A 14,862-nucleotide genomic window follows, 5' to 3' on the forward strand; every position below is an offset into this window, starting at 1 on the left:
ATGTCTTTTTGAACCAATGATATCTAATAGCATAAATGGTTTTATTAATAACTACCTGAACACTGGCTAAACGGTTTTTCCAAACCCTCGTCTGTTCCGTTGAGCAAGTTCCACTCTAAATCAAACTCCATCTAGCAGTGGGATTTGACTCTCAGAACACTCTTATCTAGATTATAATCCTACAGAGAGCAATGAGTGTTAAAAAAAAAACAAGTCAATAAATTTTTATATTTTTACATGACAACCACTTGACATCTATCATAGGATTCAGACGGATATTTTTATTCGCTATTCCCTAAATTAAATTAAAATATAGAAACATGTGCTTACGCATTAGACAGGTGTAAAATTGCGTTACCTGACAATAACGCAATTTTTAGCTAAAAATCTAAACCTGAAGAAAATGTAAAAACATTCTTGATACTACTGATATACCGTTTCAATGCACAGTAAAGATGAGCCTACATTTAGTTACCATATAAGTTTTGAAGATGTTATTATTATTTTTAAAATTATTTTCAGTATATATTTTTTAATATTATTTCTCGTTATTATCGAAGGAGTAGGCCTACGCTACACCAAATGTTGTGTAAAAGGTTTCACTGAGGTTGCTTGAAAACCTTAAAGTCGATTAATTTTCTAGATGTCTTGCAGACGAAGATAAATCATACAGAAAATAAATTGTTATATCAACCAGCAGACAATAGAGAATTTGTGTCAGCTTTCAAAGACGCTTGGTTTAATTCCATGGTTACACATGCACCATCATAGAACTCATATTAGTATAAGTAAAAATGAAAGATTCATGAACATTTCTAAAAGCAAAAAAGCCTACAAAGGAATTCTTTCTCGAAATAGCCCATGTGTCACACTCACATTCCTGTTCATTAAGTTAGGTTACATAGCAGTGCTTGGATAATTAATGGTTCGTTGAGCTTGGTAGGGCACTACAAAGCAACATTAATTGTAAATAAGAATATCGTCACTCACTTTTAACATTGTCTTGATATTCTATTACGTTTCTCTATTTACGTTACGAATAAAGATACCATATTTCTTCTGCTATTCGCTAACCCTCAGCTAAATCCCGTGGAGTGGCAAACTTAGTGTTGCTTATAAATAAAGTTTCATGGGAAACTATCGACTCTATCGAATACTTGTGAGATATCGAACAAACAGTCAGACGGGCAGAAATAGAAGCGTTTCCAGCCACACGAATAATAACTTGAACAAAATCGCTGTAGCTCAGCCTATAAAAACCGAAAATGTTAGTATATATCTTAAGTGTCAATAATTATACCTCGTTTCCATGAAAACATAATTTTATAATCATAACACTTTTATGTTTTAATAAGTGTTTTAACGCAGCAGCTTCCTGATTAATTTCATTTGAAGTTGATACGGACGAAGTTAGCAATATTCATGTTGGCTCTTTTTCGGTCACGTGATCCTGACACCACGCCTGTGCCTCTGAGATTTGGGCAGCAATATTCTTCAAATGGATAAGTCTATATGTTAAATTGCACATTTTATATAACTCACGTAGATGTTAAACAATTACGCCTTTAGTTTAGACTGCAGTAACTCATGAATTTGTCTTATTACCTTTGGGGCTGTAGATAATTACTTTATTTTACTGTATATTTAACTGCAGGTTACTACAGCCTCTACGCCATATACCTGTCTGTTATGATCACCATCGTGTAGCAACCCATGAATTTGTCTTATTACCTTTGGGGCTGCAGATAATTACTTTATTTTACTGTATATTTAACTGCAGGTTACTACAGCCTCTACGCCATATACCTGTCTGTTATGATCACCATCGTGTAGCAACCCATGAATTTGACTTATTACCTGTAGGGCTACAGAAAATTACTTTTTGTAATGAACTTACTTCCTTTCCTGTATAATATAGTTTGGACTAGTTTTTTGTTTACGTTTTAAGGTATGCTACGTTGATTCTGCACCTGCATGTAAATGCAGTATCACTTGGTCAATCAGGAAACTCGGATTAATTGGGTAACATTGAAAGGCTTTATACCATCATGCGTAGCTTATCTTGTATTGTAACTGATGTCATTAGACAGTTTTATAAATGTTGTACATGATGTTTACAAGCATGATAGTGGGTTCCTATCAGAGTTGAACGAACGTTGACAAAAGATAACACGTGTAAACAATATATCGCCCCAATGAGCCGTGAGCCTCGAAATGTCTACCAAATTGTAATCCTAAATTAAATTTGGAATACATTATATCAATATCCAAAGATATAATGTTATTAAAAGAAAACTATCCCATTTAACTATTTTGGAACACATATTTATTTGTTTTCATTATATTATGATCTATATTATCATTTTTTTACTTATTATATTGAAATTATTAACTAGGAATTATGTTTTAGGCTACAATATGACATACCATTAATGCAAGGTCCAGTACCGTAAGTATTCTACATTAAAAAGTGAAAATTACAACAGCATTATGAAAATACAGTTTTATTTAAATTTCTTCATTTTTATAATATTTTGTTATACTTTATTTAAAATTAAATAAATAACCACTTGGTGTCATATTTTGTGACTCAAGAGTTTTGTTCTTAAGGAAACGGGATTGAATGTCAACCACGTAGGTCTGAAGAAAAATTCGGTAGTAACGCTACGAATTGCGTCCTGGCTCCCAGAGAAGAAACCTGCGTCAGTAGATCAAATTTCATAGTCTCTGGACTCTGTGTTTTCCCACTCTCACAAATCTGTCTTGAATCGTCAACAAAACACTCTGATAGAGTGACCAGACTACCGATGCAAATTCGAGAACTGCCCTACCAATGTGCAATAGATTTAACTTCAATACAACTGACTATTGATTCCCCTCGTAGAACGAAACACAAGCTCCAGCATCCTATTAGCTCTATTACAAAATTCAGTTATTTGAACACTAAAGGCTAAATCCTCAGACATTGTCACGCCTAAGTCTCTAACCTCCCTAACTATACCAGCAGCGAATTTCCGAATTGGTAGTCGTTATTCTTTATGGAATCTATTCTAGTGCACTAAAAATTTCAAACGTTTTTGAACTACACATAGTTTGCATCACAGGCAATTGAGAAATAATTTTACTTATATTACGATTCTTGTACGAAGCATTTAAAACGTGACAGAGAGCAACGATATGGAATATCTTGTCAATATATACTTTTATACCAATTATAATTTACTTCTGGAATACCAAGAAATATTTCACTGGGGGTAGTTTGAGGTTTGAAGTTGCTCTCAATTTACATGCTCTGTTGTGCGGGTTTGAGGCAAATCGGGATCAAATCTAGAGTACCAAAAAAGGATAGAGTACATAAATAAATAAATATATATATTTTAAGATGGTACCTCAATTGGAGTACACGTAGAATATATTTAAAGACGCAGGGGGGCAATATATAGTGCAGAGTTGCGATTTCTAAAACGAGCTCAAATTTCAGACATGGTATGGGGTTTTCGCTTTTTCAGAGTATTAAGTGCCTTCCATTAGGGACTAACATAACGTGGAACAACAATGCGGAATGAGTCATGAGTTTTTATCTAGATTTAATGAATGTCTCATTAATAATTGGCACATTATTCTACAAAATACGGTAACATAATTTCTAACACAGTCAATAAACGTCAGGTTCTAGTCCCTAAATATCTTCATCTGTATTACTGTACCGTTCGGAAAGATAACGTAATTGTAAAGCTCTCAAACACAATATGCAAATTAAGGCAATATGATTGGTAGTGCGCCGTGAACTTGGCCGCCAATTTTCAATACAGTAACAATCGATTATCTTAAAGTGTGTATCATGTGATATCTTGCCACGTGATACATTAACATGTGTTAATTAAATTGGATTTCATATTAGTTACAGTTAAGTAGTCTCTTACTGAATCACTATTGTTTTATCCATCCCTAAATATTGCTAACGTTATAACCATGTTTTAGTGTCTGAACAGCTGCAAACCTATTTAACTTTGTTTTATAGAAACAAGTTTTGATACGTAACGCAACTAAAACGCATTTTAGACTATTGCCAAATTGAAAATATTAACGCAAAAACATTCGGAATTGTGTATTAATATTGTATTTAATCAGTAATGTTTATACAACATAACTCAAAATGACTTACTATATTACTCGTTCCAAAATGTTTGCTACAAAAAAATTAAAGGTTAGTGGATTTTTTTATAACAGTTACTAGCTGACCTGGCGAACTTCGTTCCGCCTTAAAGGGTCCACAGCATCCACATTAGTGCTTGAGATGTGCAGAATAAAAGACAAAGTAAAAAATAAATCAAATTAGGTCCTATGTGATTTTTTCTTTCACAACTAATCTGAAATTTAAATAGAAAAACAAAATAAAACACACAATTCGTAAGTTATCTAAAATAATTTAAATCGCAATAAGCAGCAAAGCCACAGATACATTAATTTATTAATATTGATTCTCTTTCTTCAGTCGAGTACCTTGTGATATACAACATTTTTTGTCTTCTTATTAGGTGCAAGAATGAATAAAGCAGATGGTTTGCCGACACGTGAACATGCCACATATAGTTGTCCATGAGAAAAACATGGATTTTCTAAATTTAGTTCACAAACGCTCAAAGATTTGCCTTGTGATTTATTGATCGTCATGGCAAATGCCATGAAAAATGTCGTGATTCTTGCGTTTCTCCAGAAAGCAATGATTGCAATGGATCAAGAGGGGGAGTCAGTATTGGCAATTTTACTTTGCCATTAAGACAACACAATCCAAGCGACTCTCCAACAAACCTCAATGCACTACAATGCCCACAAACAACATCCATTGGACTAATAAGTACAGATACATGCGAACTGTAATCATAAGTGCAATCATAACTAAATGATGCTCTATTCAAATCAACATAACAACCTCAACAGAAGAAGTTCTCAGCAAGCTTAAGAATCTGGACACTACAAAGGGAGCTGGAATTGACAATATACCGCCATCTATGCTTCATCACTGCCGATCTCTCTTAGCTGAACCCCTCACAGTGTTGTTCAATGAATCACTTAACAAAGGAATCTTCCCTAGCTCTTTAAAGTTGGGCTTCATCATTCCTTTACATAAAGCAAATGATCCCATCGACATACGGAACTACCGTCCAATCACTATTCTGCCGGCAATTGGCAAAGTTTTTGAAAGTATCGTGGTAGATAGACTGAATCCTTTTCTATCCAAAATAATCCATCCTTCCCAACATGGTTTTATGAAGGGCAAGTCTACTGTCTCCAACCTCCTGCTCTTTCAAGAATATGTTTTGTCTGCTTTTCGCAAGAACTACCAAGTTGATACAGCCTACATCGATATGGCAAAAGCCTTCGACAAGGTCGACCACACAATTCTTGTGTCTAAGTTGCTGGGTTACGGAGTGGCTGAACCTCTTTTGTCATGGATTTCTAGTTATCTTCAAAAACGTTCTCTGGTCGTGAGGATTGGTTCCGCCACTTCCACTCAGTTCTCACCTTCTTCAGGAGTTCCACAAGGTTCTTTGCTGGGACCTTGCCTCTTCAATGTCTTTGTCAATGACCTACTAGACAAATTAACTGTAAAGGCCTTACAATTTGCTGACGACCTGAAGATTTTCATCGCTGTGTCTACACCAGAAGACTCTCAAGAAATTCAAAATAGCCTTTCCGGAATTGAGGATTGGTGTGTCAGGAATAACATGTCTGTAAATCCCAGTAAGTGCTCTTGTATAACTTATCACCGCATCAAATCCCCAGTCATATACGTATACTCCATTTCTGGTACATCCATTCCACGGTCCCAGTGTATAAAAGACCTAGGCGTTATATTTGCCAGCGACATGGGATTTTCTGGACATATAGACCACATCAGTAGCAAAGCAAACAAGATGCTTGGTTTCATAGCAAGATTCTCCAGAGGCATCGACAACCCTTCTGCTCTTCGCTCTCTGTATTGTTCCCTTGTGAGACAGCTTGTGGAATATGCAAGTCCCGTGTGGTCGCCTTACACTGTTGGCAATAGGACGAGACTGGAGGCTCTACAAAGGCGTTTTCTTCGCTTGATTGGTGTCCGGCTGGGTTTTGCCTATCTTGATGTGCCTGTGGAGGAACTGTCCAGCAATCTGAACTTGTCACCTCTTGCCCTGCGACGTGACGTGGCTGATGTTGTCCTTCTCTGGAAGATAGTGAATGGTCGCATGAACTGTCCAGATCTCCTAGCTGAAATCGACCTCAGAGTTCCGGCAAACACAAGATCTCGAGATCTGTTGGGTCGAAGATACCACTCAACCAACTTCGACTTCAACAGTCCTTTCGCAAGGTTTATTCGCCTGGGAAATCAGGTTGCGTCTGGGTGTGACCTGTTCTTCGATGGACTTCACCAGGTTCGCCGGCAGGCCTTCTCTCTTCTTTCTGTGAGGGACTAGTGATTAAGACCTACAGTAGTTAGCTTTAATCTGTGTTAGGTGCATGTTCATTGTATTATATGTTGTATTTATTTAATTTCACTGTTATTTTTTAAATGTTATATATTATATTTTAATTTATTAGCACAATTTATTTATGTTCGCTCCATACTTGAATAATTATTGTTGTTTGTTAATCTTTATTTTTATTTTTTGTTATGTTTTGGATATTTATAACTTGTTACATCTTTGAATATTAATTATTTATTATCAAATTTTGTATGATACCTATTTTGTTACTTTATGTAGATTTTTCATCTGTTCGTATTAATTTTATTTTCCGCTGTATCTACTATCTATGCTTGTATTTGTAAATTGGCTGCTGCCGTTGGAAAATAAATAAATAAAAAAAATAATAAAAACAGCTAATATATTCCTTCTTGCGTGTTGAACTTGATCTAGTTGTTGATCAGTACGATTAGCTCGCCGATTTCGCATAGCCAAGCGAGCTGTTTCACGGGCTTCCTCTCTTTGCTCTTGAGATTGAGAAGCACGAAGTCGGGCCATACCAACACGACGCTCTTGTCGTCCGATTTCACGTTCTTCTTCAGTAGAATTGTTCACAACGTTACGAAGCCTTCTTGCATTACGGCTTTGTTGAGACAGATTTGATCTTCTGGGTCGCGGCATCTTTATAATAATCCTCTCAATGTTCACAAACACTCGCAAATCGTTTAATTTCGTGCGAAAAAAAGTTATCCGAACCGAAAGCAATCGAAGTAATAAGTTGTTTGTCTTTTTTTTTAAAACCAACAGATTATTGCAAAGGTAAAAAAAATCACTTCATGATTGACTGATTATGAAGCAAAACTGAAAGGACAATCTATATGTCAGTAGCCATGATTTCATTTTGTTTGACTGAGTAACCCAGAAAAATGACACAGGCAGCTGTCAAAGTGTCAATCAAATTTACAGTTGTTTGTTTACATTTTGAAATTAAGGCAATTTTTTTCAAGATACAGTGTTTTTACTCTATGCTTTCAAACTATAGGTGAAAAGAAATTTAAAAATAGTAATTAAATGATATAAACATATATTTCTTTTCTCGCATTATATATGTTTACAAAGAACAGCTGATTAAATTTGAAAAGGCTATTTCACTTAATAACATATGTTTGCTGCAATGCATTTCTTACGGGTATTTCTGTAACTTTTAGAGACCAGTGGGGCGGAATCCTGAATCGGAAACGGGATAAAAAGTATCCTATGTCCTTTTCCCAGTTGCTAGCTACCTCCCTACCAATTTTCAGCCAAATCGGTTCAGCCGTTCTCGAGTTATAAATAGTGTAACTAACACGACTTTCTTTTATATATAGGGTGATTCAAAACTAAACGGCAATCTCTCGAGAGCTTATTCTATAGCTAAAAACAAGTAAAAAAGTTCATATAACCATATGCCCGCGCTTCGGAAACGCTTCGTTAGCGAGTTACGCCTAGCGAAAGATTTCGCCCGGATTTCAGAACCCTTGGTGAAGTCAGGCCGTATAAAAATGGTAAAGGTAGTTACAAAGATACAAATACGATTGTTTTTTATGTTTTTATATCTGAAAAATTTATTAAAATTCGTCCCAGAGCTGTAAATGCAATACTTTCAGAGATATCTTACGTAAAACACAAGAATTGGTGCAAAGAAATAACACATTTTTGTGTTTAACGTAAGATTACTTCCATAAATGTTAAATAAAGGTAATTTTTTTCTTAAACAGATTTGTAGAACATTTAATTCTGAAAAGATTCATGTGAATTACTTAGGAAAAAAATTAATAATAGGTATTGAAATTTAGCTTTATTTAAAAATAAAACAAACGCACAAAAATGCATATTCTTATCTGCATAAAATATTAACTAATGTTTAGGTTGTGAGTAACAGCTGATCATTTATTCAACACTTTTTATCGTCATATTTTCTTTGCAAAGGTTGGCAATATCAGCTGATCAACAATTAAGTTCATGAAGTAATATTTGAATAACCTTTATGGAGGTTTTTGTATTGTGTCGTGTGAAGATTGTATTTTGTGAGATCCTGTGATTATTTGGAAATATTTTATACAAGTGTATAAAATATTTTATTAAATATTTTTATAAAAGTGTATGTAATTATCTTAGTAAATAATGGCAGATAATGTAAATGGTATGTATTCGTTTGAAGAGTATACGGACATGATACTGATTTACGGCAAAGTTAACAAGAATGGTTTAGCTGCAGTTCAGGAATATCGTGATACTTTTCCACATCGAAGAACACCTGATCGCAAAACATTTGAAGCTGTGGAGAGACGACTTAGAGAAACTGGTAGCTTTAAACCGAAGCGAATAGATACTGGTCTTCAACGTAGCGCAAGGAACTATAATAATGAACAAGCAATAATAAATGCTGTATAATTATCACCAACCACAAGCACCAGACGATTATCACGTCAGTTAAATATTTGCCAGTCAAGCGTATGGCGGACACTTCATGAAGCACAGTTGTACCCATTCCATATAACACGTGTTCAAGACTTATTACCGCAAGATCTTAATAAACAGAAGATGTTCTGCCGCTGGTTAAGAAGAAATTGTTTACGACATCAGTATTTTCTTCTGCGTATTCTCGTTACTGATGAATCCTGTTTTACTAGAAATGGAATTGTAAATTTTCGTAATACCCATACTTGGGCGTACGACAACCCACATGAAACTGCGACGAGGCATTTTCAACATACATTTTCAGTCAATGTATGGCTTGGTGTTCTGGGTGATAATTTGATTGGTCCATTTTTCCTCCCTAATCGACTTAATGGAGTAGCGTACTTAAATGTTTTAAGAACAAACCTGCCTACCCTCTTGGAAGATATTCCTGTTCAAAACAGAATAAATGCATGGTTTATGCACGACGGAGCACCTCCACATTTTTCTAATGATGTGAAAACTATTTAAATGATACATACGGTAGACAATGGATTGGTCGAAATGGACCAGTAAAATGGCCACCACGTTCTCCTGACCTCACGCCAGCAGACTTTTTCTTATGGGGTTGGATGAAGTCAATTGTTTATTCAAAACGGATTAACACCATAGAGGAGTTACGTAATCGCATTACAGAGGCGGCAGAAACTATCAAGAATGCTCCAAACGTTATGAAACGCGCTAGAAAAGAGTGGATTCGTCGTGCGAAAACGTGCATTGCTAACAACGGAGGACACTTTGAGCAACTATTATAGGTGATTATTACAGTTTTATAAAGGTAAATACATTTTATGTTAATGTTCAGTCTAGAATAAATGATCAGCTGTTACTCACAACCTAAACATTAATTAATATTTTATGCAGATAAGAATATGCATTTTTGTGCGTCTGTTTTATTTTTAAATAAAGCTAAATTTCAATACCTATTATTAATTTTTTTCCTAAGTAATTCACATGAATCTTTTCAGAATTAAATGTTCTACAAATCTGTTTAAGAAAAAAATGACCTTTATTTAACATTTATGGAAGTAATCTTACGTTAAACACAAAAATGTGTTATTTCTTTGCACCAATTCTTGTGTTTTACGTAAGATATCTCTGAAAGTATTGCATTTACAGCTCTGGGACGAATTTTAATAAATTTTTCAGATATAAAAACATAAAAAACAATCGTATTTGTATCTTTGTAACTACCTTTACCATTTTTATACGGCCTGACTTCACCAAGGGTTCTGAAATCCGGGCGAAATCTTTCGCTAGGCGTAACTCGCTAACGAAGCGTTTCCGGGCATATGGTTATATGAACTTTTTTACTTGTTTTTAGCTATACAATAAGCTCCCGAGAGATTGCCGTTTAGTTTTGAATCACCCTGTATACAGGGTGAGTCAGAAATATGGTAAAATATTTTAAGACGTGATTCTGGAGCTAAAAATAAGAAAAAAATGTTATATAAAGGTAGGTCCGGAAACGCTCCATTACTGAGTAATGGCTGGCGAAATATTTTGCTTTGTTTTCAGTTCACCTGGTGAAATTAAGTGATTCTGAAAGGTTTTGTTCTTACTTTTTAACTCAAATAAGATGGATGTATAAAGAAAATCACCTGAAAAATCAAATAAAACCACTCTAGAGGTTGTAGTGTGAACAGTTTTTGAGAAAAAGTATGAAATTTGCCAAAAATCTAATAACAAAAATACCGTCTTAAATGTTTGATGTCGAATAACATTGTTAAATGACCAATAAACAAATTGTTTTTCCTAATACAGATTGTAGAGAATTTATTTCTGAAAACAACCATGATAAACAAAGTTAACTAAATGTGTAAAAAAGTTATGATATTGACTCCTCACGTATCACACTACACAGCAAACGTTTGCTGTTTTATAATAAGGAATGAGTATCTGATTGGTAATAGCTGGTGAAAAATAAACATTTTTAATTCAAAATTTTATTTCTAAATACAATAAACATCTACAATTGCTTTTAGTCTCACCGGAAGATTAAAAAGGATGCTCTAAATGACCTCCATTGTTCAAAATGCACGCGTTTAGGCGTCTTCTCATCATCAAGTTTCGGACCCATTCAAAAACTCCAGGTGTCTGCTTAATGGTTTCTATTCCATTATAAATGTTTAATCGGAGTTCTTTAGTGGTATCTATTGGGGAAGAGTAAACTAATGTTTTTAAATGTCCCCAAAGGTAAAAAAGTCCAAAGGATTTAAGTCCGGTGATCTTGCTGGCCATGAAACTGGTCCACCTCGGCCTATCGATTGATTTGTGAAACTCTCATTTAGGTGTCCACGAACAGCCAGCGAGTAGTGCGTAGGTGCCCCGTCATGCATAAACCACATGTTTTGGCGCATATGCAGAGGTACATCATCAAGCAGGTTAGGTAGCTCGTCTCTTAAAAAGTTCAAGTACACCACGCCATTAAGCCTGGGAGGAAGCACGAATACGAGAAAATGATCTGCTAAGATTCCATCCCAAACATTTACTGAAAACTGATGTTGCGGGCGATTAGGTTTGATAGCATGAGGATTTCTGTCTGCCCAAATGTGGTTGTTATGGAAGTTAATGATAGCTGTTCTTGTAAAGTGAGCCTCATTGGTAAACAAAATTGTATTCAAAAAGTTTGGATCAGCATATTTAACATAAGCCATCGACAAAAACAACATGGGGAGCGTAGTCTTGCGGCAAAAGAGTTGCTGAAACATGGAGTAGCTTGGACATGCTGGAAGTGGTATGGGTGTAACTGGTACTCCTACACGAGTACTCCGAATACTTGATTGGCTGACATTGAACTGTAGTGACAATTCTCTAGTGCTCTTTTCATGATAATCATAAATTTTATTAAGAACCAACTCTTCTAATTCAATAGTCCTACATGATCGGACGATGTCTGCATTACTATGCTCCGAAGACTTCAAAGAACCTGTTTCAGATAGGCGTTGATGAATAGTGGTAAAAATCTAGCGCTTTGACACCTGCGGTTAAGAAAGTTCTTTTGCTAGACAGACGTCTTGCTGAAGTACTATTGCAGCGTTCCAAACCATCCATTAAAATGCATGTCTGCTAAATCAGAGTTTGAATACACATGAATATTACCTTCCATTTTTAATAAATGAAACACACAACACAACATCACTAATAAAATGGATGGAAATAACTAGGTTAAATACTTAACACAAGCACATAGTATCTTTACAGTTTGTTGTTTTGTTCAACAATGAGGTGACATATTATGTCATCTAATAATAAATGCCCAGCTAAATATTTATTATTTAAAAATGTTTAAACAGTTGTTGTTTAAACAATTAATTATTACTAGCTGTTACCAGTCAGATACTCATTCCTTATTATAAAACAGCAAACGTTTGCTGTGTAGTGTGATACGTGAGGAGTCAATATCATAACTTTTTTACACATTTAGTTAACTTTGTTTATTATGGTTGTTTTCAGAATTAAATTCTCTACAATCTGTATTAGGAAAAACAATTTGTTTATGTATCATTTAACAATGTTATTCGACATCAAACATTTAAGACGGTATTTTTGTTATTAGATTTTTGGCAAATTTCATACGTTTTCTCAAAAACTGTTCACACTACAACCTCTAGAGTGGTTTTATTTGATTTTTCAGATGATTTTCTTTATACAACCATCTTATTTGAGTTAAAAAGTAAGAACAAAACCTTTCAGAATCACTTAATTTCACCAGGTGAACTGAAAACAAAGCAAAATCTTTCGCCAGCCATTACTCAGTAATGGAGCATTTCCGGACCTACCTTTATATAACATTTTTTTCTTATTTTTAGCTCTAGAATCCTGTCTTAAAATATTTTACCATATTTCTGACTCACCCTGTATAGATTTGTGAAATTTGAACAGATTTCTGTCATTTATTGAAAAATTATTGCGCTCTGAGTTTCCTTTTTCTTTCCAAATGTTAAAACCTTTGGTTACAACATGTTTTACGGTTTAAAAGTTTCTCAAAATTTCTGATGCCCCAGTGGAGACTACCTTGAGTTGATCACGCTGTATATCTTAAGCATTAACTAATATACATACAGTAAACATGTATAACAGACTTTAGAATAACTACCTGAGCAAAATAGTGTTTAATTTAGTTTTTAAATAAACAAGTATACTGTCATAATATTAGCATCGGCACAGTTTATAGTCGGATGTATTTTAAATCAACAAAAGGCACATCTAGATTATACATTAGATAGTATAATTAAGTTGCTAGATTAAATATAGAACTAAATATCGTCATTTTTTCAGGATCTATTTGATATACAGTAACATTCTTAAAAAAATTTCAGAAGTTGTTTATTATGAAGCAATACACACTTAGACACATGGAATTTTAAACTTGTATAATATCATTGTTACAGTTTATATAATAATAAAAATAAAAATTTTAGAAACATTAAAAAGATTTGTTTTTAGTTTTAATAACAATTTTAAGAAAATCTCATGTTAAAAGGTGTAAAAGTCATCATACTACAATAGAAATTCAAATTCAAAATTCTTTTATTTTCAGAAAAGCATTGAATACATTGCAGTATACATATAACTATATCTAACCCTCTAGCATTGATGATCAAGGGAGAAAATTTGATTAAAACATGTTTTTTGATTATATTAAACATACTTTACATGCATATTGTTTTACATAATGTTTTTTGCGTATTAATTACATTAATTCAGCAATAAATAATTCTTGTAATAATAAACAAGTTGTAATTATTATAATATGAATTTATAAAAATTAAACATAGGTATTCCTTCTTACAATAAAAAATACAGAAATTATTTTTGTTTGAAAATTAAAAAAAAAATTGGAGTTGTAGATTAATACTTAAAAAAAACTATAAAATTATTTAAAATATAATTGAACATTTTATATTTAATAGAATGGAAATTCGTTCTCAGAACTATAGAGAGTGACCTTTGCTTGCCTGTACTTTGAAAGAGAAAGTTGCCTATGGGGTTATCAGTGCTGGGTTGTTTTACTGTAATGATATGTTCAAAATAATGGGAAGTTAACATGATAGGTCATAAACCTGAACCGGAAGATATTAGTACGTCTTGTATATTGTTTCTTCTTGAATATTTTCATTGTGAAATGAACAGAAAAAGAGAAGTAGCTCAGTTCTTTAGAGCGGGTGGTAGAGTTAAGGCACTAGTTTGTATGAGCGCTGACTAATGTTACATTGTGAGGGCGTTACTCTAAATTTACGGATTGTTGAATACTTTCTTTTTACTAGTAAAAAAATTGTAATTAAAATGAAAACTTTATCTATGGAGAATTAAAATAGTTTTTCAACAATTTTTCTATCTGATTTTTGTTCTGAAGGTGTTGTACTCGTAGTTCTCTCAGTAATGAATTTATTAGGTTCGGTATTGTAAATTCGGGTATTAATTTGCCATAGTTATTTTCATGACATTGAACCAAAAAGTTTATGTCATAAATTATAATCTACATTAGCAAAATTCTAAATTCATCCTCTGCCATGTCTCCTTAAATCAGTAAATTAACTTAAAGATTAAATGACATTATGCCTAGCATTTCCATTTCCATATCATAAAACAAAGTTTTTTGTATACTTATAATAATTTTTTAAAGGGCTTATTATGCATTTAGGAGCTAAATAGTACAAATTGATTCCATAATAAAAGTAACTTTGCACCAAAGAAACGTAAAAATTCTTCAATGTTGAAACTGAGAAATCTGAATGTATTTCAGAATATAAATAAAATATATCTTAGCTTATTAGTGAGGGCATCAATATTTTTACTAAATTTCATATTAAAGTCCAAATTTAAACCAAGATGTTTCAGACTGTTATTAAAAACAAGTTTTTGGCATACACATTGGTTGTCACCTATTGAACATTCGATTTTATAACAATATAAT

Source organism: Homalodisca vitripennis, chromosome 5, assembly GCF_021130785.1.
Source record: "Homalodisca vitripennis isolate AUS2020 chromosome 5, UT_GWSS_2.1, whole genome shotgun sequence".
Lineage (NCBI taxonomy): Eukaryota > Metazoa > Arthropoda > Insecta > Hemiptera > Cicadellidae > Homalodisca > Homalodisca vitripennis.